Here is a 25,719-nt window from a genome sequence, read left to right on the forward strand (position 1 = left end):
ATGTTGACAGCGAGCACGAGGGGGCATAGGTTTAAATTGAGGGGTGATAGATATAGGACAGATGTCAGAGGTAGTTTCTTTACTCAGAGTAGTAAGGGTATGGAATGCTTTGCCTGCAACGGTAGTAGATTCGCCAACTTTAAGTGCATTTAAGTCGTCATTGGACAAACATATGGATGTACATGGAATAGTGTTGGTTAGATGGGCTTTAGATTTGTATGTCTAGTCGGCACAACATCGAGGGCCAAAGGGCCTGTACTGCGCTGTAATCTTCTATGTTATATTGTGTGTTACACTGCGTGAGATGTGTTTCTGTTATATTGTGTGCTTCATTGAGTGAGTGAGATATGTGTCTGTTATCTTGTGTGTTTCACTGAGCAAGATGGGTGTTATATTGTGTGATTCTCTGAGTGAGTGTGACTTGTGTCTGTTACATTGTGCGCTTCACTGAGTGAGTGTGATGTTTGTTTGTTATATTCAGTGTTTTATTAAGTGTTTCTGTTTTTCAGCGGCAGCAGCAACTCTAAGGGCAGGAGCTTGTACCTGGGGATTGCCGAGAGCAGTGAGTCACTGATTTGTGCTTTTAAATTTGACGTCAGAGAGCAGAGGTTTCTGGGAAAAGAGGGACTACTTGTTTTTTTCCAACCTGCTATATAAGTCAGTGTCTTCTCAACCCGCGACCCTACCTTTGTAGGGCCTCCCACCCAAACACCTCCTCTAACCTTTAAAGACCAGGGACATCAGGTAAGCATCTCTTTTTTACTTTGTGTGGAGGCGACTACAGGGAGAGCAATGTTCCTCCTGCAGGATGTTTGCGGTCAGGGATGCCAATAGTGTCCCATCCAAGTACATTTGCAGGAAGTGCACCCAACTCTCGCTCCTCCAAGACCGTGTTAGGGAACTGGAGCGGGAGTTGGATGAACTTCTGATCATTTGGGAGGTAGAGGCTGTGATAGATAGGAGTTACAGGGAAGTAGTTACTCCGAGACAAGAAGAAAGCTGGGTGACTGGAGTTCAATGCAGCTAAATATGAGATGATGCACTGTGGGAAGAATACAGGATGGCAGAGTACTTGGTCAGTGGAAAGATTCTTGGTGGTGTGGGTGTGCAGAGGGATCTTGCAGTCCATGTGCATAGATCCCTGAAAGTTGCCACCCAGGTGGATAATGCTGTTAAAAAGGCATACGGTGTGTTAAGTTTCATTGACAGGGATTGAGTTCCGGAACCGCAATATCATGCTGCAAACAATGCAAAACGCTGGTGCGACCACACTTGGAATATTGTGTACAGTTCTGGTTGCCCCATTACAGAAAGGATGTGGAAGCATTGGAAAAGGTGCAGAGGAGATTTACCAGGATGTTGCCTGGTCTGGAGGGAGGGCCTTATGAGGAAAGGCTGAGAGTGTTGGGTCTTTTCTAATTGGAAAGAAGGCGGCTAAGGGGGGATTTGATAGAGACATACAAGATGATCAGAGGATTAGATAGGGGAGACAGAGAAAGACTTTTTCCTCGGATGATGACGTCAGTGTGTACGAGCGCGCATAACTGCAAATTGTGGGGTGATAGTTTTAAGACTGATGTCAGAGGCAAGTTCTTCACGCAGAGAGTGGTAAGGGCGTGGAATGCCCTACCTGCTAAGATAGTCAACTCAACCACATTAGGGAGATTTAAACAATCCTTAGATAAGCACATGGATGATTTTTGGGATAGTGTAGTGGGACGAGCTGAGAATAATTCACAGGTCGGCGCAGCATCGAGGGCCAAAGGGCGCTGTATTGTTCTATGTTCTATGATTGAGATCTGTGTCTGTGTCAATGAGGTTTGTTTGACATTACCTGCCCTTGACAAAATCATGTTCACTATCTGAAATCAGATTGTTGCTTTCCGGATGTTTGTAAATCTTATCTCTTATATTCCTTTCCAACACCTTTCCTACAACAGAAGCAAGGCTCACTGGTCTATAAATACCTGGATCATCTCTATTGCCCTTCTTGACCAAGGGCACCACATTGCAATCCTCCAGTCCTTCTGGTACCACATCTGTAGACTATGATGACTCAAATATCAAAGCCAAAGACTCTGCTATCTCCTCCCTAGCTTCCCAGAGAATTTGCTGATAAATCCCATCCAGCCCAGAGGACTTGTCTACTTTCGCTCCTTCTAGAATTGATAACGCCTGTTCATAACTAACCTCGATCGTTTCTAGTCTAATATCTCGTATCTCATTCTTCTCCTCTACAATATTCTCCTATTTCCTGAGTGAAAACTGAGAGAAATGTTCATTTAGCACCTTTCCGATCTCCACAGGGTCCACACTCCACTTCCCACTTCTGTCTTTGAATAGCCCTTTTCCTACCCTAATCATCCTTTTATTCTTCACATACCTATAGAAAGCTTTAGGGTTCTCCTTTATTCTATTTGTTAAAGACTGTTCGTGTCCTCTCTTTGCTACTCTTAACACTTTCTTTTAATCCTTCCTAGCTGTTCTGTAACTCTCCATCGCTTCACCTGAACCATCTTGCCTCATCAACACACAAGACTTCTTCTTCTTCATAACAAGAGATGCAATTTCTGTAGTAAACCACGATTCCCTTACCTTATCACTTCCTCCGTCCCTGACAGGGACATAGCTGTCAAGGACACGCAATATCTGTTCCTTAAACCAGCTCCACATTTCCATTGTCTGCATCCCCTGCATTTTCCTACCCCATTCTATGCATCCTAATTCTTGCCTAATCACATTATAATTGCCCTTGCCCCATCGATAACTCTTGACCTGTGGCATGTACTTATCCCTTTGCATCACTAAACTAAACGTAACTGAATTATGGTCACTCTCTCCAAAGTGCTCACCTACAACTAAGTCAAACAACTGGCCTGGTTCCTTACCAAGCACCAGATCCAGTGTGGCCTCCCCTCTTATTGGCCCTTCGACATACTGTGTCAGAAAATCCTCCTGTGCACATTGGACCAAAACTGATCCATCCAACGTACTGGAGTTATAGCATTTCCAGTCGATGTTGGGGAATTTACAGTCCCCCATAATGACCACCGTCTTCCTTTCACTCCTACCTAGAATAATTTTGCTAATCCTCTCTTCCACCTCCCTGGAATTCTGCGGAGGCCTACAAAAAAAACTCCAAGCAGTGTGACCTCTCCCCTCCTGTTTCTAACCTCAGCCCACACTACCTCAGTAGACGCGTCCTCATGAAACGTTATATTGTGTGTTTCACTGAGTGAGTGAGAGAGATGTGTGTCTGTTTTATTGTGTGTTTCACTGAGTAAGCGAGTGAGATGTCTGTCCGTCATATTTTGTGTTTCACTGAGTGAGAGAGATGTGTGTCTGTTATGTTATGTCTTTCACAGAATGAGTTGTGTGTCTTTTTTATATTGTGTGTTTCACTGAGTGAGTGAGATGTGTGACTGTTTATATGGTGCGTTTCACTGAGTTAGTGAGTGAGATGTGTGTCTGTTGTTTTGTGTGTTTCACTGTGAAGGAGATGTGTGTCTGTTATATTTTGTGTTTCACTGAGTGAGTAGTGTCTGTTATCTTGTTTGTTTCAGTGAGTGAGGGTGATATGTGTCCGTTGTTTTGTGTGTTTCACTGTGATTGAGATGTATGTCTTTTATGATGTGAGTTTCACTGAATGAGATGTCTGTTATATTGTGTGTTGCACCTTGTAAGTGAGATGTGTGTCTATTATCCTGTGCGTTTCAGTGAGTGAGTTAAATGTGTGTCCATTATATTGGATGTTTCAGTGAGTGAATGTGATGTGCGTCTTATGTTGTGTTGCATTGCGTGAGTAAGGTGTCTGTTATATTATGTGTTTCCTTGAGTGAGTGTGACGTGTCTGTTATATTGTGTGTTTCCCTGAGTGAGGGAGAAGTGTGTCTGTCATATTGTTTATTTCAGTGAGTGAGGGAGATGTATGCCCGTTGTTTTGTATGTTTCATTGAGTGTGTCTTTTATATTGTGTGTTTCACTGAGTAAGTGAGTGAGATGTGAGTCTGTTATATTGTGTGTTTCAGTGCGTGATGCAGATGTGTGTCCATTGTTTTGTGTGTTTCACTGAGTGTGTGATTGACGTGTATGTCTTTTACAATGTGAGTTTCACAGAGTGAGATTTGTCTGTTATATTGTGTGTTTCCCTGAGTGAGTGAGTGTGACGGGTTCTGTTGTGTTGTGTGTTTCACTGACTGAGGGAGATGTGTTTCTTTTATATTGTGTGCTTCCCTGAGTGAGATGTGTCTGTTATATTGTGCGCTTCACTAAGTGTGACGTGTATATGTTATATTGTGTTTCAGTGAGATGTGTTTCTGTTATGTTGTGTGTTTCACTGAGTGTGTGGTTGAGATCTGTGTCTATTATATTGTGTGTTTCCCTGATTGAGTGAGATGTGTGTCTGTTATATTGTGTGTTTCATTGAGTGTTATGCGTCTGTTATATTGTGTGGTTAACTGAGTGTGATGTGTGTCTGTTACATTGTGTGTTTCAGTGAGAGTGAGATGTGTGTGTTATATTGTGCGTTTCACTGAATGAGCGAGTGAGATGTGTCTGTTATATTGAGTTTCACAGTGAGTGAGATGTGTGTCTGTTACCTTGTGTGTTTCAGTGAGAGAGGGAAATGTGTATCTGTTTTGTGTGTTTCAATGAGTGAGTATGATGTGCGTCTTTTATGTTGTGTGTTGCATTGCGTGAGTGAGATCGGTGTCTGTTATATTTGAGTGTTTTACTAAGTGAGTCAAATGTGTGTCTGTTATATTTTGTTTCACTGAGGGGAATGTGTCTGTTATATTGTGTGTTGCACTGTGCGTGTGGTTGACTTGTGTCTCTGTTATATTGTGTTTCCCTGAGTGAGTGAACTATATTGTGTTTCCTTGAGTAAGTGTGATGTGTCTGTTACATTGTGTTTCACTGATCGAGTGAGAGAGATGTGTGTCTGTTATATTGTGTTTCACTGAGTGAGATGTCTGTTATATTGTGTGTTTCACTGAGTCAGTGAGTGAGATGTGACTGTTATGTTGTGTGTTTCACCGATGAGTAAGCGCGATCTGTGTCTGTTCTATTGTGTGTTTCACTGAGCGATTGGGTGAGATCTGTGTCTGTTATATTGTGTGTTACAGTGAGTGAGAGAGATGGGTGTCTTTTAGGTTGTTTGTTTGACTGGGTGAGATGTGTATCTGTTATATTGTGTGTTTCACTGATTAGTGAGCTAGATCTATGTCTGTTATATTGTGTTTGAGTGAGTCAGTGTGATGTCTGTCTGGTATCTTGCGCATTTCACTGAGTTAGTGAGGTGTGTGTCTGTTGTATTGTGTGTTTCACTGAGCGAGTGAGATGTGTCTGTTATATTGTGTGTTGCACTGAGTGAGATAGGTGTCTGTTATTGTGTGTTTCACTGAGTGAGGTCTGTGCCTGTTATATTGTGTTTCACCTGAGTGAGTGAGGTGTGTTTCTGTTATATGTTTGTTTTCGTGAGATGTGTGTCTGTTATTTTGTGTGTTTGCGTATTTGTGATGTGCGTATTTTATGTTGTGTGTTTCATTGCGTGAGTACGATGTGTTTCACGTTGAGTGAGTGTGATGTGTGTCTGTTTATATTGTGTTTCACTGAGTGAGATGTGTCTGTTATATTGTGTGTTTCACTGATTATAACAGGCAGATCTAGCTCACTAATCAGTGAAACACACAATATAACAGACACATCTCACTCAGTGAAACACAATATAACAGGCAGATCTAGCTCACTATTGTGTTTCACTGAGCGAGTGAGAGGTGTCTGTTATGTTGTGTGTTTGACTGGGTGAGTCAGTGTGATGTCTCTGTTATCTTGCGCATTTCACTGAGTTAGTGAGATGTGTGTCTGTTATATTGTGTCTCACTGAATGAGTAAGATATGCGTCTATCATATTGAGTGTTTCATAGAGTGAATGCTGTATCCTTTTATATTGTGTTTGACTGAGTGAGTGAGATGTGTCAGTTATGTTGCGTGTTTCACTGAGCGGGTAAGATCTGTGTCTGTAATGTTGTGTATTTGAGTGAGTGAGATGTGTATCTGTTATATTGTGCTCTTCACTGAGCGAGTGAGATGTCTGTCTGTTATATTGTGTGCTTGACTGCATGAGTGAGTGAGATGTGTTTCTGTTTGTGTATTTCACTGTCTGAGATGTGTCTGTTGTATTGTGTGTTTCACTGAGTCTGTGAGTGAGGATTTGGAGATGCCGATGTTGGACTGGGGTGTGCAAAGTTAAAAATCATGCAACACCAGGTTATAGTCCAACAGATTGAATCACCTGATGAAGGAGCATCACTCCGAAAGCTAGTGTGCTTCCAATTAAACCTGTTGGACTATAACCTGGTGTTGTGTGATTTTTAACTCCATGAGTGCAATGTGTGTCTGTTTCACTGAGTGAGTTTGATCTGTGTCTGTTATATTGGGCGGCACGTTGACACAGTGGTTAGCAATGCTGCCTCACAGCGCCAGAGACCCAGGTTCAAATCCCGCCTCTGTGTGGGTTTCCTCCGGGTGCTCTGGTTTCCTCCCACTCTCCAAAAAATGTGCAGGTTAGGTAAATTGGCTGTGTTAAAATGCCCATCATGTTAGGTGAAGGGGTAAATGTCGGGGAATGGGCCTGGGTGGGTCTTCGGAGCATCGGTGTGGACTCTAAGTAATCTAAATCTTATTGTGCGTTTCACTGAGTGAGTGTGATGTGTTTCTGTTATATTGTATGTTTCACTGAGTGAGTGAGTGACTTTTGTGTCTGGGCTCTTCACTGATTGAGAGAGATGTGTGTGTTTATATTGTGTGTTTCACTGAGCGAGTGAGATGGGTGTCTGTTATATTGTGTTTTTCACTGAGCGAGTGAGATGTGTGTATGTGTGCTTGACTGCGTGAGTGTGTGTTGAAGGTGTTATTCCTTGTGTTCTCTGTCTGTGCAATGATGTTTAGATTGATTCTAATCTAAAAAGTGAGATAACAGAGCTTTATGTGAATTCATGCAGTTTGTGAGCAAGGTACAATGTAACTCTCCAAGTACGAATTCACCCCACAAACTTGTGTGTGTTCACTGACTCATCACCATCATCATCGCTACTATCCTCACACTTAATTGTACACGAACCCATATTTGAAACCATTTCATCAATGTTCCCAGCCACCACCACTTCCTCTGGCAGCTCATTCCATTCGTACCAATCTGCATGGAAAAGTTGCCCCTTAGGTCTCTTTTATATCTTTCCCCTCTCACCCTAAACCTCTGCCCTCTAGTTCTGGACTCCCCACCCCAGGGAAAAGACTTTGCCTATTTACCCTATCCATGCCCCTCAAAATTTTGTAAACCTCTATGAAGTCGCCCCTCAACCTTCAACGCTCCAGGGAAAACAGCCTGTTCAGCCTCTGCCTATAGCTCAAATGCTCCAAACCTGGGAACATCCTTGTCAATCTTTTCTGAACCCTTTCAAATTTCGCCATCTTTCCAATAGGAAGGAGACCAGAATTGCACGCAATATTCCAACAGTGGCCGAACCAATGTCTTGTACAGTCACAACATGACCTCCCAACTCCGGTACTCAATACTCTGACCAATAAAGGAAAGCAAACCAAATGCCACCTTCACTATCCTATCTGTCCACTCCACTTTCAAGGCGCTATGAACCTGCACTCCACAGTCTCTTAATTCAACAACACTCCCTAGGACCTTACCATTTAAGTGTAGAAGTCCTGCTAAGATTTGCTTTCCCAAAATGCAGCACTCGCATTCATCTGAATTAAACTCCATCTGCCACTTCTCAGCCCATTGGCCCATTTGGTCCAGATCCTGTTGTAATCTGAGGTAACCCTCTTTGCTGTCCACTACACCTCCAATTTTGGTGTCATCTGCAAACTTACTTACTGTACCTCTTATGCTCGTATCCAAATCGTTTATGTAAATGACAAAAAATGGAGGACCCAGCATCGATCCTTGTGGCACTCCACTGGTCACAGGCCTCTTGTCTGAAAAACAAACCACCACCACCACCACCACCCTCTGTGTTCTACCTTTTGAGCCAGTTCTGTAACCAAATAGCTAGATCCCCCTGTATTCCATGAGATCTAACCTTGCTAATCAGTCTCCCATGGGGAACCTTGTTGAACGCCTTACTGAAGGCCATATAGATCACATCTACTGCTCCGCCCTCATCAATCCTCTTTGTTACTTCTTCAAAAAACTCAATCAAGTTTGTGAGACATGATTTCCCACGCACAAAACCATGTTGACTATCCTGAATCAGTCCTTGCCTTTCCAAATACATGTACATCCTGTCCCTCAGGATTCCCTCCAACAACTTGCCCACCACTGATGTCAGGCTCACCGGTCTATAGTTCCCTGGCTTGCCTTTATCACCCTCCTTAAACAGTGGCACCACGTTAGCCAACCTCCAGTCTTCCAGCACCTCACCTGTGACTATCGATGATACAAATATCTCAGCAAGAGGCCCAGCAATCACTCCTCTAGCTTCCCACAGAGTTCTGGGGTACATCTGATCAGGTCCTGGGGATTTAGCCACTTTATGCGTTTCAAGACATCCCGCACTTCCTCCTCTGTAATCTGGACATTTTGCAAGATGTCACCATCTATTTCCAAACAGTCCATATCTTCCATATCCTTTTCCACAGTAAATACTGATGCAAAATATTCATTTAGTATCTCCCCTGTTTTTTGCGGTTCCATACAAAAGGGATCTTTGACAGGCCCTGTTCTCTCATTAGTTACCTCTTTTTTTCTTTAATGTATTTGTAAAAACTCTTTGGATTCTCCTTAATTCTATTTGCCAAAGCTATCTCACATCCCATTTTTGCCCTCCTGATTTCACTCTTAAGTATGCTCCTACTTCCTTTATACTCTTCTAAGGATTCACTCGATCTATCCTGTCGATACCTTACATATGCTTCCTTCTTTGTCTTAACCAAATCCTCAATTTCTTTTGTCATCCAGCATTCCCTATACCTACCAGCCTTTCCTTTCACCCTGACTGGAATATACTTTCTAAGGATTCTTGTGATCTCATTTCTGAAGGCTTCCCATTTTCCAGCTATCCCTTCACCTGCGAACATCTGCCCCCAATCAGCTTTTGAAAGTTCTTGCCTAATACCGTCAAAATTGGCCTTTCTCCAATTTAGAACTTCAACTTTTAGATCTGGTCTATCCTTTTCCATCATTATTTTAAATCTAATAGAATTATGGTTGCTGGCCCAAAAGTGCTCCCCCACTGACACCTGTCACCTGCCCTACCTTATTTCCCAAGAGTAAGTCACGTTTTGCACCTTCTCTAGTAGTACATCACATACTGAATCAGAAATTTGTCTTGTATGCCCTTAACAAATTCCTCTCCATCTAAACCCTTAACACTATGGCAGTCCCAGTCTATGTTTGGAAAGTTAAAATCCCCGAACATAACCACCCTATTTTCTTACAGATTGCTGAGATCTCCTTACAAACTTGTTTCTCAATTTCCCTCTGACTATTACGGGGTCTATAATACAATCCCAATACGGTTATCATCCCTTTCTTTTTTCTCAGTTCCACACAAATATGTTTTCTTGATGTATTTCTGGGAATATCCTCCCTCAGCACAGCTGTAATGCTGTCTCTTATCAAAAATGCCACTCCCCCTCCTCTCTCGCCTCTCTTTCTATCCGTGTTGTGGTTCTGTTCGCCGAGCTGGGAATTTGTCTTGCAGACGTTTCGTCCCCTGTCTAGGTGACATCCTCAGTGCTTGGGAGCCTCCTGTGAAGCGCTTCTGTGCTGTTTCCTCCGGCATTTATAGTGGCTTGTCTCTGCCACTTCCGGTTGTCAGTTCCAGCTGTCCGCTGTAGTGAACGGTATATTGGGTCCAGGTCGATGTGTTTGTTGATAGAGTCTGTGGATGAGTGCTATGCCTCTAGGAATTCCCTAGCTGTTCTGTTTGGCTTGCTCTATAATGGTAGTGTTGTCCCAGTCGAATTCATGTTGCTTGTCGTCTGTGTGTGTGGCTACTAAGGATAGCTGGTCGTGTCATTTCGTGGCTAGTTGGTGTTCGTGTATACGGATTGTTATCTGTCTTCCTGTTTGTCCGATATAATGTTTTGTGCAGTCCTTGCATGGGATTTTGTACACTACATTGGTTTTGCTCATGTTGGGTATCGGTTCCTTTGTTCTGGTGAGTTGTTGTCTGAGCGTGGCTGTTGGTTTGTGTGCTGTTATGAGTCCTAGTGATCGCAGTAGCCTGGCTGTCAGTTCAGAAATGCTCCTGGTGTATGGTAGTGTGGCTCGTCCTTTGGGTTGCGGCATGTCCTCATTCCGTTGTCTCTCCCTTAGGCATCTGTTGATGAAATTGCGAGGGTATCCGTTTTTGGCGAATACCTTGTATAGGTGTTCCTCTTCCTCTTTTTGTAGTTCTGGTGTGCTGCAGTGTGTTGTGGCCCTTTTGAATAGTGTCCTGATGCAACTTCGTTTGTGTGTGTTGGGGTGGTTGCTTTCATAGTTTAGGACTTGGTCTGTGTGTGTGGCTTTCCTGTAAACCTTTGTGGTGAATTTTCCGTTCAGTGTTCCGTTCAGTGTTCTCTGTCTAGGAATGGGAGTTGGTTGTCCTTTTCTTCCTCTCTAGTGAATCGGATTCCTGTGAGTGTGGCGTTGATGATCTGGTGTGTGTTCTCTATTTCTGTGTTTTTAATGATTACAAAGGTGTCATCCACGTGTCTGAATCTCTCACACAGTCTCTCTCACATTCTCTCTCTCTCTCTCTCTCTCTATCTCACACATACACTCTCTCTCGCTCTCTCTGTCACTCACTCTCTCTCTGTCACTCACTCTCTCTCTTGTCACTCACTCTCTCTCTTGTCACTCACTCTCTCTCTTGTCACTCACTCTCTCTCTTGTCACTCACTCTCTCTCTTGTCACTCACTCTCTCTCTTGTCACTCACTCTCTCTCTTGTCACTCACTCTCTCTCTTGTCACTCACTCTCTCTCTTGTCACTCACTCTCTCTCTTGTCACTCACTCTCTCTCTTGTCACTCACTCTCTCTCTTGTCACTCACTCTCTCTCTTGTCACTCACTCTCTCTCTTGTCACTCACTCTCTCTCTTGTCACTCACTCTCTCTCTTGTCACTCACTCTCTCTCTTGTCACTCACTCTCTCTCTTGTCACTCACTCTCTCTCTTGTCACTCACTCTCTCTCTTGTCACTCACTCTCTCTCTTGTCACTCACTCTCTCTCTGTCTCTCTCTCTCTCTCTCTCTGTCACTGTCTCACACACACACTCTCTCTGTGTGTCTCTCTCTCGCTCTCTCTCATGCCCGCTCTCTCTCGCCCGCGCTCTCTCTCTCTCGCCCGCTCTCTCTCTCTCTCTCTCTCTCTCGCCCGCTCTCTCTCTCTCTCTCTCTCGCCCGCTGTCTCTCTCTCTCTCTCTCTCTCGCCCGCTCTCTCTCTCTCTCTCTCTCGCCCGCGCTCTCTCTCTCTCTCTCTCTCGCCCGCTCTCTCTCTCTCGCCCGCTCTCTCTCTCTCTCTCTCTCGCCCGCTCTCTCTCTCTCTCTCTCTCTCGCCCGCTCTCTCTCTCTCTCTCGCCCATTCTTGCTCTCCCTCTCACGTTCGTTCTCCCTCTCCCGCTCACGTTCGCTCATCAGAGTGGGATGGGTTGCTCTTCGAAGGGTCAGTGTGGACTTGTTGGGTGGGAGTGGACATTCCCAGCTTCTGTTCTTTTGACACTCCTTGTCAAAAAAAAGGGGGAGTGGTTGCAGTCCCAGCTGCACTCCCTTGGGGATAGTTGGGGAGAGGAGGCATTCCCAGCTCCTGTTTCTCACCAGTTTGTGGATGATGGGGACGTTAATGAGCTCTGAGTGAAGAGGTGTGGGATCTGAGGTGTGAGAGTTCACTGTTTGGGCCAAGAGGAGGGGCCAGACCCAGTTCCTGTTGCTCAGTCCTTTGTGGATATTGGTGCGGGAAGGGGACAGTCCCAGCTCCTGTAGCTCATGCCCTTGTGGATGTAGGGAGGGTACAGGGCAGTCCTAGCTGTTATTGTTCACTCTCTTGGAGATAATGAGGGGGAGAGGACAGTCACAGGTCCTGTTCCTCATCCCTGTGGATAATAGGGGGACAGAGGGCAGTCACAGATCCTGTTGCTCAGTCCTTTGGGGATATTGGGGTGGGAAGGGGACAATCTCGGGTCCTGTTGCTCACTCCCTTGTGGATAATGGGGGGGGAAGGGAACATCCAAGTTCCTCTTGTTTACTTGCTTGAGGGGAGAGGGGCATTCCCAGCTCCTATTGCTCATGTCCATGTGGATTATCAGGGGAGAGAGAGTTGTCCCAGCACCCGTTGCTCATTCCCTTCGGGATGATGAGCTCTGAATGAAAGAGGTGTAGGATCTGGGATGTGGGGGTTCACTGGTTGGACCAAGGGAGAAGGTGGGCAGTGAGCAGACCATCCAAAGAAATGAGCTCAGGGCAGGGAGGGGATGTTATTCCAATGCCGCCGCCTTGATGAACGGGCAGGCTGACCATTGAGAGGGTGCGAGGGCAGGAAGGGACAGGCTGTTCACCCTTTAGCCCTTTAGTCAGGGCCAATGGGCAACAATGGGAAGGTGGGATCAGCGTTTCTTCCAATTGGAGCAAGGATTGGGGTGATAGAAACAGGGGGATTGGCCAATGCAGCATAATGGAACGATGGAGTGGGAAATGCTGTGAACCACAAATGCTGGAGAACACCGCAGGTCAGGCAGCATCCATGGAGAGAACAAGCTCACCTGTCCACTCTCAATGACTCGTTATCAGAGCTGAAGTGAAATGTGGACGGGGTAACACCTAACCCAAAATGGGGGACAGACAGTATGGTGGTGGAGAAACGATGTTGATAGTTTAGATTAAGTGATCGGAATGTGAGAAGGGCAGGCAATGATGTGTCTCCCTTGAAAGGTACAAATCACACCCCCACCAGATTATGGTCCAACAGGTTTATTTGGAAGCACTAGCTTTCCTTTATCAGCCAGCTGTGGAGTAGAACATAGAACAGTACAGCACAGTACAGGCCCTTCGTTGTGCTGACCTTTTATCCGACTCTAAGATCAAACTAACCTCCGAACCCTTCACTTTACTATTATCCATGTGCCTATCCAAGGGTCGTTTAAATGTCCTTAATGTATCTGGCACAACTGCCACCGCAGCAGTGCATTCCACACACCCACCCCTCTCTGAGTAAAGAACCTACCTCTGATATCTCCCCGAAATCTTCCTCCAATCACCTTAAAATGATGTCCCCTCATGATAGCCATTTCCACCCTGGGAAAATGTCTCTGGCTATCCACTCTATCTATGCATCTTATTATCTCGTACACATCTACAAAGTCTCCTGTCATCATCCTTCAACCTCTCTTCATAAGACATGCCTTCCAATCCAGGCAGCAGCCTCGTAAATCTCCTCTGTGCTCTCATAAGGCACAGAATTTATAGCAAATGATCACAGTGTCATATAACTGAAATAATATATTGAAAAGACCTAGTTTGCTGTTAAGTCTTTCATCTTTGGTCACGGTTCATTTATATGTAAGCCCCGGAACTTCTTTCAAGTCACATTCTTGAGATAAATTAAGGCTTTGTTTAAAAAAAAGTGACATGTCAGCTCAGTCAGTGCATTAAAGGTTAGAGTCTGTCTGCCTCCCAATCTTGAGCCAGCCTGGTTCTGTTTCCAAAATAGGAATTTATAAAATGTTACATGATTGACTGCCTGCAGATTGTATGTTTTTTGAACAAAATAAAATGTATCTGCAATTACTATTCTGCAAATGGAAATTCACCCAATCGACTGATATGTGTGTGTGCGTGCATGAAGAGGGAGCAGTGCTCCGAAAGCTAGTATATCCAAATAAATCTGTTGGACTATAACCTGGTGTTGTGTGATTTTTAACTTTGTTCACCCCATTCCAACACCGTTACCTCCACATCACACCTATATACATATTGGAAGCAAACACCAAAGAGTCATTCGAATTATGGTCTTTTATAATAAAAATCATGGGAATGTCATGTATAGACTTTTACTTTTAGTAATAAGTGCAGTTATGATAAAACACCATGCTGATAAGAAATAAATGGAGATAAAACTTTACATCTACTTAGTATAGTTATAGAATCCCTACAGTGTGGAAGCAGGCCATTTGACCACATTGACCCTCTGAAGAGTAACCCGCCCACACCTATTTGCCTAGTTTAGATCAGAGTGGTGCTAGAAAAGCACAGCAGGTCAGGCAGCATCCGAGGAGCAGGAAAATCAATGTTTCAGGCAAAAGCCCTTCACCCTATTACTCTACATTTCCCCTGACTAATGCACTGAACCCACATGTCATTGAACATTATAGGCAATTTAGCATAGCCAATTCACTTAACCTGTACAACTTTGGATTGTGGGAGGATTGTTCAGGCGATAGAAACTGTATATTCCTTCCCAGGGATTCCAGCCACAAAGGCCTGTACTCACTCAGGCTCATGGATTATGACCACAAGACGTTTGATTGACAAACAAGTTGTTGCTTTAAAATGGTTACTGCTCTGTTTTTGGCGAAATACCTTTATTGTTTGTAATTATACATTTTTATCCTAAAACTATTTTGTCCTTTCTGTAGTTATTAAGCTATTCCATCTGGCCGAGTAGACAGTTTTATTCTTCTACGATGATTGTGTATTGGACTAGGCTGGCCGGGAGAAAATCGGCCACTGCACCATGCAGAGTGCAAAAGGAATTTGATGGTGGTGTTCTGTTGGACTTCCCTGAAATGATGCAAAATGAACCTTTGAGTGCGGAGGCTGGTGAAATGAAAAGTGAGGATCAGGGCTGTTGTGAATGGTGGGAAGGGGCAAGGGCGGAAGGAGTGGTGATAGGTCAGGTGCAGTTGAGGGCCCTGTCAACCACAGTGGGCAGGAAACCATGGTCATGCTGCTTTGGGAGATGGCCTCATCCAAACGGATGCAACAGTGGCCAAGGAACTGGGAGAATGGGGCTGAATCATTGCAAGGCGTGCGGTGGGAAGAGCTGTAGTGCAGGTAGCAGCCTATGGCTGTGTGTTGGGTGGCAGTAGGAACATGGCTGTGGAGTCCAGTTTTGGCGCACAGCTGCAACAGTGAAAGGGGTTTTAGGTCAATGGTTGGCTAGACAACCCGCCAATCAGTGGACGAAACGTGGGCGGCAAATCCCGATGGATTGGAGGTTGACCAATCAGAAGAAGGGTTCAGCTAATGGACACGATCGCTGGACAATCAGAATGCGAAGGCGGAGTGTAACATTTGGGTGGACGGTTGAAAAGGCCAACTGGAGAACAGTAGGGCGGGACAATGGCGAATGTTGTCCAATCAGACCAATTGGAAAGCGTTGTTGGGTGGGCCGATGTCCGTTGACACGGAAGGGCCCAATCGGATGTTGTGATTGGACGGCATGCAACGGTGATAGAGTGAAAGAGACCAATGAGGGAGCGGTGTCGAAAACGCCGATCGGGTAGAAAGGTCTGATTCGCATTTAAAGTTGGACGTAGCAACTGACCATTACAAAGCAGGGGCGGGGCGGTACGGGTGACGACCACACGGAGCCGCCCAATCGGAAGGGGGTAGATTGGTGTGAGAGGGTGGCCGTGACGATCAGGGGCTGAGGAGGAATGACGGGTCTCGCGACCAATAGAAGGCGCCGCCGCCGCCGCCGCCGCCGCGCTATGTTAATTTTGAACGACAATGGCGGCAACGGTCACCATTGTGAGTGAGATTTGTCTGTTTGTATCGTGTGCCTCACTGAGTGAGATGTGTTGCATGTTATACCGTTTCACTAAGTGAGTGTGGAAACAGGCTCTTTCGGCCCGACCAGTCCACACCGACCCTCCCGAAGAGTAACCCACCCAGACCCACTTCCGTCTGACTAATGCACCTCACACTACGGGCAGTTTAACATCTTTGGACTGTTGGAGGAAGCGAGAGGCACCCGGAGGAAACCCACGCAGACACGGGGGGGAATGTGCAAACTCCACACAGACAGTCTGCCCAAGGCTGGAATCGAACCTGGGGACCCTGGTGCTGTGAGGCAGCAGTGCTAACCATTGTCCCGCCCTACTGTTCTCCGGTTGGCCTTTTCAACCGTCCACCGAAATGTTACAATCCGCCTTCGCATTCTGATTGTCCAGCGATCGTGTCCATTAGCTGAACCCTTCTTCTGATTGGTCAATACATTCACCTATAATAAGATTAAAATAAATGTCATTCATAAAAGTTTCGCAACACAGCTCAATAACAAGCAACAAGACGATCATCTGAGGTGAACTGTAACATTGTAATTAATGAATTTAGTGACTAAAATCTGTTTTAACAGAGCTGTTCATGCCAGTGTTGTTTTTACAGGGTTCTACAATGAATGCACTCCCACCTAGCCCCTTTCCATACTCAATTTGATAACAAGAATAGAACGTAATTGCCATTTTAGCGAAACATGAGGTGTTGTTCTCTGCAGACTAAAGTCTCCACTGGTACAGCTGAAGAACATATGTTCGTTAAAAACTAGCAAATTATCTACCCTCTGAGATTATAATCCAGCTACCATTTTGAAATTTCAAATCATATCTCTTTGAAGTTGGCAGTTTTCACAAAAGAAAAAGCACCAGTTCTCTCAGATTTTCCTGGCGACTGGTGCTCTTAAAATATATGCCAGTGTGGCAGCTCTTAAGAGTATCCAGGCAAACCATTTTCCCTGTGAGACAGGATATTGCAGGCCTCTGACAAAGACAGGAAAGTGTTTATTTCTTTTATATTTGGAAGCAAAACTTGCCAATGTGCCAAAAGACTACAGGTTATTCGCTCGTTACAGAGACAGATGACTGGTGAGAATTTAACTTCAGGATCACTCTGCCTCAGAACATGGCAAGACTGAGAACCCCCATACTTCATATGAAATTGTTCAGGTAATACATCTTAGTTCAGTTTCCTTATAGCCTCCTACCATAGCAGTTTATAGCCCTTTGAGGACTCATCCACTCATAACTGCTAGACCACTGTCCTGCTTAAATCCTTGTTCACACAACCATACGCTGTGAATACATTCACCCTAGTCAGCCCTAATCAAGTTGTTTTCACTGTATTTGTCCACATAAGAGTCTTCTAGCAGACACAGACCCATTTCCCGTTATATCTAATACTGCTTGCAATCTTTTACAAAAACAGCTTTGTTTTGATGTCATGATTTGGAGATGTCATGAGTTGGACTGGGGTGTACAAAGTTAAAAATCACACAATACCAGGTTATAATCCAACAGGTTTAATTGGAAGCACACTAGCTTTCGGAGCGATGCCACCTGATGAAGGAGCATCACTCCGAAAGCTAGTGGGCTTCCAATTAAACCTGTTGGACTATAACCTGGTGTTGTGATTTTTAACTTTGTTTTGATGTCTCCGTGAATAGCAGACATTATGTCACATACTTACTCAGTCTGTTATAGTTTGTTGTATTGTGTTTCATTGAGGAAGTGAGTGAGAACTGTGTCTGTTGTATTGTGTGCTTCACTGAGTGAGATGTGTCTGTTACATTGTGCTTCACTGAGTGAGATGTATGTGCGTTATATTGTGTGGTTCACTGAGTGAGTGAGTTGTGTGTGTTTGTTATATTGTGTGTTTCAGTGAGTGAATGTGATATGCATCTGTTCGGTTGTGTGTTTCACTGAGTGAGATGTGTGACTGTTCGGTTGTGTGTTTCACAGAGAGTGAGATCTGTGTCTATGTATGAGAGAATAAATGGGATGTGTTTCTGTTTCTGTTGTGTGTTTCAGTAAATGAGATGAGTGTCGATAATACTGTATGTTTCACTGAGTCAGGGAGTGAGATGTGTTTCACTGAGTGTGATGTTTGTTATCTTGTTTGTTTCATTGAGTGAGATGTCTGTTATATTGCGTGTTTCGCTGAGTGAGATGTGTGTCTGTTGTGTATGAGTGAATAAGTGAGATGTGTTTCTATTGTGTTGTGTGTTTCACTGAGCGAGGTGTGTTTCTGTTGTGTTGTGTGTTCCGCTGAGAGGGTGAAATACGTGTCTGTTCTATTGCTTGTTTCTCTGAGTGAGTGAGATGCGTCTCTGTTATGTTTTGTGTTGCACTCAGTGAGTGAGATGAGTATTGATAATGTTGTATGTTTCACTGAGTCAGGGAGTGAGATGTGTTTCTGTTATATTGTGTGCTTCAGTGAGTGAGTGAGATATGTGTCTGTTATTTTGTGTGGTTCACTGTATACGTGAGTGTGATGTGACTCTTATTTTGTGTGCTTCACTGAGTGAGATGTGTCTCTGTTATATTGTGTGCTTCACTGAGTAAGTGAGTGAGATGTGTGTGTTATGTTGTGTGTTTCAGTGAGTGAATGTGATGTGTGTCTGTTATATTTTGTGTTTCACTAAGTGAGTGACTTGTGTGTGTACGTTATATTGTATGTTTCACTGAGTGAGATGTGTGTCTGTTATATTGTGTGCTTCCCTGTCTGAGAGAGATGGGTGTCTGTTATATTGTGTGTAGCACTGAGTGAGTGACAAAGTGTCTTACTTTGTGCTTCACTGAGTGAGATGTGAGTCTGTTATATTGTGTTTCACTGAGTGAGATGTCTGTTATATTGTGTTTTGCTGAGTGAGTCAGTGAGTCAGATGTGTGTCTGTTTTTATTGTGTGTGAGAGATGTGTGTCCGTTATATCGTGTGCTTCACTGTGTGAGAGAGACAGGTGTCGTTATATTGTGTGTTTCACTGAGTGAGTGAGATGTGTGAGTCTGTTGTATTGTGTGCTTCACTGAGTGAATGCGATGTGTCTATTAGATTGTGTTACTGAGTCCATGATTGGCATGTGTTTCTGTTTATATTGTGTGTTTCATTGAGTGAGAGAGGTGTGTGTCTGTTATATTGTGTGTTTCACTGAGTGAGATGTGTCTGTTATATTGTGTTTTGCTGAGTGAGTCAGTGAGTGAGATGTGTGTCTGTAATATTGTGTGTTTCACTGAGAGATTTAGATGTGTGACTGTTACATTGTGTTTCACTGATTGTGATGTGTGTCTGTTACATTGCGTGTTTCACTGATTGTGATGTGTGTCTGTTACATTGCGTGTTTCACTGAGTGAGATGTGTGTCTGCTTATATTGTGTGTTTCACTGTGAGTGAGATTGTGTGTCTGTTACATTGCATGTTTCACTGAGTGTTATTATGTGTCTGTTATATTCTTTGTTTCACAGTGTGTTATTACGTGTGTCTGTTTATATTGTGCGCTTCGCTAAGTGAGTGAGGTGCGTGTCTGTTGTGTTTCACTGAGTGTTACGTGTGTCTGTTATATTGTGTATTTCAATAAGTGAGTGAGGTGCGTGTCTATTATATTGTTTGTTTTGCTGAGTGAGATGTGTGTCTTTATATTGCGTGTTTCACTGAGTGTATGAGGTGTGTGTCTGTTATATTGTGTATTTCACTGAGTGACGAGTGTCTGTTATTTTGTGTGTTTCACTCAGTGAGTGAGGTGTGTGTATGTTTGTGTGTTTCACTGAGTGGGATGTGTCTGTTTACAGTGTGTTTCACTGAGTGATAAGTGTGTCTGTTATATTCTGTGTTTCACTGAGTGAATGAGTGATGTGTCTGTTACATTGTGTGTTTCACTGAGTTATTAGATGTGTGCCTGTTACGTTGCGTCATTCACTGAGTGAGATATATTTCTGTTATATTGTGTGTTTCACTGTGAGTGAGCTGTGTGTCTGTTACATTGTCTGACTGAGTGAGTGTGTGTGTCTGTTTATATTGTGTGTTTCACTGAGTACTGAGATGTGTGTCTGTTAGATCGTGTGTTTCACCTGATTGAGTGAGTGTGATGTATGTTTGTTTGTATTGTGTGTTTCACTGAGTGAGTGAGATGTGTGTTTCACTGAGTGAGTGAGATGTGTGTTTCACTGAGTGAGACATGTTCTTTTGTGTGTTTCACTGAGTGAGACGTGTTCTTTTGTGTGTTTCACTGAGTGAGCGTGACGTGTGTCTGTTATATTGTGTTTCACTGAGCGAGTGAGATATGTATGTTGTATCATGTGTTTCACTGAGCGAGTGAGATATGTATGTTATATTGTGTGTTTCACTGAGTGAGCTGTGTGTGTTTCAGTGAGTGAATGTGATGTGCATCTGTTATATTGTGTGTTTCACTGAGTGAGATGCGAGTCTGTTATATTGTGTTTCACTGAGTGCCTGAGTGTAACGCGTGTCTGTTTATATGGTATGCTTCACTAAGTGAGATGAGTGTTTGTTACATTGTGTTTCGCTGAGTGAGCGAGATCTGTGTCTATTATATTGTGTGTAGCACCGAGTCAGGGAGTGAGATGTGTGTCTGTTATATTATGTGATGCACTCATTGAGTGAGGTGTGTCAATAATATTGTATTGTGGGAACGGTTTTGTGGGAACGAGAGAGACTCACGTTTGGTATGTTGCCTCCCAGGTGCAAGGGTACGTGATGTCTCTGATCGTGTTTTCCGGGTCCTTAAGGGGGAGGGGGAGCAGCCTGAAGTCGTGGTCCATATTGGCACCAATGACATAGGTAGGAGGAGTGCTGAGGATGTTAGACAGGCTTTTAGGGAGCTAGGTTGGAAGCTCAGAGTTAGAACGAACAGAGTTGTTGTCTCTGGTTTGTTACCCGTGCCACGTGATAGAGAGTCGAGGAATAGGGAGAGAGAACAGTTAAGTGCGTGGCTCATGGGATGGTGCAGGAGGGAGGGATTTCGGTACTTGGATAACTGGGGTTCTTTCTGGGGAAGGTGGGACCTCTATAAACAGGATGGTCTGCACCTGAACCTGAGGGGCACCAGTATCCTTGGGGGGAGGTTTGCTAGTGCTCTTGGGGGGGGTTTAAACTAACTCTGCAGGGGCATGGGAACCCAGACTGTAGCTTTAGGGTGCAGGACCTGGAGTGTAGGGAGGTTAGGAATATGGCATCAATCTTAAAGGAGGGTGCCTGTAAACAGAAGAGTGGCTTGAAGTGTGTATACTTTAATGCCAGAAGTATACGAAATAAGGGAGGTGAACTTGCAGTGTGGGTTGGTACCTGGGACTTCGATGTTGTGGCTATTACGGAGACATGGCTAGATCAGGGACAGGATTGGCTGTTGCAGGTTCCAGGGTTTAAATGTTTTAGTAGGGTCAGAGGTGGGGGTAAAAGAGGGTGTGTGTGGCTTTGCTTGTCAAAGATAGTATTACAGCGGTGGAAAGGAAGATGGACGAAGATTTGCCATCTGTGGTAGTTTGGGTTGAGGTTAGGAATAGGAGAGGTGAGGTCACCCTGTTAGGAGTCTTTTACAGGCCTCCTAATAGTCCTAGAATCGTTGAAGAAAGGATTGCGAAGATGATTCAGGAGAAGAGTGACAGTAATAGGGTGGTTGTTATGGGGACTTTAACTTTCCTGATATTGATTGGGAAAGCTATAGCTCAAGTTCGTTAGATGGGTCAGTGTTTGTCCAATGTGTGCAGGAGAGTTTCCTGACACAATATGTAGATAAGCCAACAAGAGGTGAGGCCATACTGGATTTGGTTCTGGGTAACGAACCAGGCCAGGTATTAGAACTAGAGGTAGGTGAGCACTTTGGGGACAGTGACCACAATTCGGTGATTTTTACTCTAGTGATGGAGAGGGATAAGTGTGTACTACAGGGCAAGAGTTAGAGCTGGGTGCAGGGAAATTATGATGCGGTGAGGCATGACTTAGGATGCGTGGCTTGGAAAAATAGATTCCAAGGCAAGAGCGTAATTGATATGTGGAACTTGTTCAAGGAGCAACTATTGAGTGTCCTTGATAAGTACGTACTTATCAGGAAGGGAGGAAAGGGTCGTGTGAGGGAGCCGTGGTTTAATAAGGAATTGGAATCCCTTGTTAAATGGAAGAGGGCGGCCTTTGTAAAGATGAGGCGTGAAGGTTCAATAGGGGCGATTGAGAGTTATAAGGTAGCCCGGAAGGACCTGAAGAGAGAGCTAAGAGCAGCAAGGAGGGGACATGAAAGGTCCTTAGTTGGTAGGATTAGGGAAAACCCTAAGGCTTTCTATAGGTATGTTAGGAATAAAAGGATGACTAGGGTAGGAATAGGTCCAATCAAGGATAGTATTGGGAAGTTGTGTGTGGAGGCTGAAGAGATTGGGGAGGCACTGAATGAATACTTTTCGTCAGTATTCACTCAGGAACAGGACATTGTTGTCGATATGAATACTGAGGCACGAATAAGTAGAATGGATGGCTTTGAGATATGTAGAGAAGAGATGTTGGAAATTCTGGCAAGGGTGAAAATAGATAAGTCCCCTGGGCCTGATGGCATTTATCCTAGGATTCTCTGGGAAGCAAGGGAGGAGATTGCAGAGCCATTGGCCTTGATTTTTGTGTCCTCTTTGTCTACAGGAGTAGTGCCAGAGGACTGGGGGCTAGCAAATGTGGTTCCCTTGTTCAAGAAGGGGAGTAGGGATAATCCTAGTAACTATAGGCCAGTGAGTCTCACTTCTGTTGTGGGCAAAGTCTTAGAGAGAATTGTAAGGGATAGGATTTATGCACATCTGGATAAGAATAATGTGATCAAGGATAGTCAGCATGGTTTTGTGAAGGGCAGGTCGTGCCTCACAAACCTTATTGAATTCTTTGAGAAGGTGACTAAGGAGGTAGATGAGGGGAAAGCGGTAGATGTGGTATATATAGATTTTAGTAAGGCATTTGATAAGGTCCCCCATGGTAGGCTACTGCAGAAAATACAGAGATAAGGCATTGAGGGTGAGTTGGAGGTTTGGATTAGGAATTGGCTGGCTGGAAGAAGACAGAGGGTAGTAGTTGATGGTAAAGGTTCATCTTGGAGTGCCGTCACTAGCGGTGTTCCGCAAGGATCTGTTTTGGGACCATTGCGGTTTGTCATTTTTATAAATGACCTGGAGGAAGGGTTAGAAGGTTGGGTGAGCAAGTTTGCGGATGATACGAAAGTCGGTGGAGTTGTAGACAGTGAGGAAGGATGTGGCAGGTTACAGCGGGATATAAAGAAGCTGCAGAGCTGGGCAGAAAGGTGGCAAATGGAGTTCAATGTAGCTAAGTGTGAGGTGATTCACTTTGGTAAGAGTAATAAAAAGATGGGGTACTGGGCTAATGGTCGGATACTTGGTAGTGTGGAAGAGCAGAGGGATCTTGGTGTCCATGTACACAGATCTCTGAAAGTTGCCACCCAGGTAAATAGTGCAGTGAAGAAGGCATATGGCGTACTGGCTTTTATTGGTAGAGGAATTGAGTTCCGGAGTCCTGAGGTCATGCTGCAGTTGTATAAGACTCTGGTGCGGCCGCATCTGGAATATTGTGTGCAGTATTGGTCGCCATACTATAGGAAGGATGTGGAGGTACTGGAACGGGTGCAGAGGAAGTTTACCAGGATGTTGCCTGGTATGGTAGGAAGATCCTATGAGGAAAGGCTGAGGCACTTGGGGTTGTTTTCATTGGAGAAAAGAAGGTTTAGGGGTGACTTGATAGAGGTGTACAAGATGATTAGGGGGTTAGATAGGGTTGACAGTGAGAATCTTTTTCCACATATGGAGTCAGCTATTACAAGGGGGCATAGCTTTAAATTAAGCAGGGGTAGATATAGGACTGATGTTAGGGGTAGGTTCTTCACTCAGCGAGTCATAAGTTCATGGAATTCCCTGCCAGTAGCAGTAGTGGACTCTCCCTCTTTATGGGTATTTAAGCGGGCATTGGATAGGTATATGGAGGATAGTGGGTTAGTGTAGGTTAGGTGGGCTTTGATCGGCGCAACATCGAGGGCCGAAGGGCCTGTACTGCGCTGTATTCTTCTATGTTCTATGTTCTATGTATGTTTCACTGAGTCAGGGAGTGAGATGTGTTTATGTTATATTGTGTGTTTCACAGAGAGAGATGTGTCTGTTTTATTGTGTTTTGCTGAGTGAGTCACTGAGTGTGATGTGTGTCTGTTATATTTGTGTTTGACTGAGGATGTAAGTGAGATGTGTGTCTGTTATATTGTGTGTTTCACAGAGTGAGTGTGATGTGTGTCTGTTATATTGTGTTTCACTGAGTGAGATGTGTGTCTTTCATTGTGTGCTTCACTGAGAGATATGTATCTGTTATATTGTGTTTCGCTGAATGAGTGAGTGGGATGTGTGGCTGTTATATTGTGTGTTGCACTGAGTGAGATGTGTCTGTTATATTGTATGTTTCACTGAGTCAGGGAGTGGGATGCATGTCTGTTATCTTGTGTGTTTTACTGAGTGAGATGTGTGACTGTTATATTGCATGTTGCACTCATTGAGATGTGTGTCAATAATATTGTATGTTTCACTGAGTCAGGGAGTGAGCTGGGTTTCTGTTATATAGTGTGCTTCACTGAGTGAGCTGTGTCTGTTATATTGTGTGTTTCACTGAGTGAGTGAGATCTGTGTCTGTTATATTGTGTGTAGCACTGAGTGAGATGTGTCTTATATTGTTTGTAGTGAGTGAGATGTGTGCGTCTTATTTTGTGTGTCTGTGATATTGTGCTTCACTGAGTGAGATGTGTGTGTTTCAGTGAGTGAATGTGATGTGCGTCGGTTATGTTGAGTGTTTCACTGAGTGAGTGAGATGTGTATCTGTTGTATTGTGTGTTTCGCTGAGCAAGTGAGATGTGAGCCTGTTATATTGTGTATCACTGAGTGAGTGGGAATGTGCCTTACATTGTGCTTCACTGAGTGTGATGCTTGTCTGTTATATTGTGTATTTCTTTGAGTGAGTGAGATGTGTGTCTGTTACAGTGTGCTTCACTGAGTGAGATGCATGTCTTTTCTGTTGTGTGTTTCACTGAGTGAGTGAGATGTGTGTCTGTTATTAGATTATTTACAGTGTGGAAACAGGCCCTTCGGCCCAGCAAGTCCACCGACCCACCGAAGCGCAACCCACCCCGACCCATTCCCCTACATTTACCTCTTCATCTAACACTACGGGCAATTTAGCCTGGCCAATTTACCTAACCTGCACATTTTTGTACTGTGGGAGGAAACTGTGCCACCGTGCCGCCATAAATCAAACTGGGAGGCAACAGTGCTAACCACTGAACCACCATACTGCCCTGTACCACTTACACCTCTTTTTTTTTGTTAGATTCCCTACAGTGTAGAAACAGGCCCTTCAGCCCAACAAGTCCACACTGACCCTCTGAAGATCCATTTTCCTCTGACTAATGCACCTAACACTATGGACAATTTAACATGGCCAATTCACCTAACGTGCACATCTTTGGACTGTGTTTGTCATGTGTGTTTCAGTGAGTGAGATGTGTGTCTTTGACAATGTGTGTTTCAGTGAGTGAGATGTGTGTCCGTTATATTGTGTGCTTCACTGTGTGAGAGAGATGTGTGTCATATTGTGTTTCGCTGAGTGGGTGAGATGTGTGTCTGTTATGTTGTGTGTAGCACTGAGTGAGCTATGTGTCTGTTATATTGTGTGTTTCAGTGAGTGAATGTGATGTGCGTCTGTTATATTGAGTGATTCACTGTCCGAGAGAGATGTGTGTCTGCTAGATTGCGTGTTTCACTGAGTGAGTGAGATGTGTGTGTCCATTATATTGTGTGCTTGACGGAGTGAGATGTGTCTGTTGTATTGTGTTTCACTGAGCCAGTGAATGACGTGTTTCTGTTGTATTGTTTGTTTCACTGGGTGAGTGAGATGTGTGTCTGTTACATTGTGTTTT

At 44.2% G+C, this 25,719-nt stretch overlaps 1 long non-coding RNA gene across 2 annotated transcripts in view; it reads left to right on the forward strand.

Annotated features, from left to right (window-relative positions):
• Nucleotides 1-25,719, forward strand: part of LOC140470501 (uncharacterized) — an 81,324-nt gene that overhangs the window by 47,722 nt on the left and 7,883 nt on the right. For both annotated transcript variants that reach the window (XR_011956498.1, XR_011956499.1), the window contains exon 3: nucleotides 510-744. This is a non-coding gene — a long non-coding RNA (uncharacterized lncRNA). The remainder of the gene's footprint in view (nucleotides 1-509; nucleotides 745-25,719) is intronic.

This window comes from Chiloscyllium punctatum, chromosome 51 (assembly GCF_047496795.1).
Source record: "Chiloscyllium punctatum isolate Juve2018m chromosome 51, sChiPun1.3, whole genome shotgun sequence".
NCBI classification, from domain to species: Eukaryota; Metazoa; Chordata; class Chondrichthyes; order Orectolobiformes; family Hemiscylliidae; genus Chiloscyllium; species Chiloscyllium punctatum.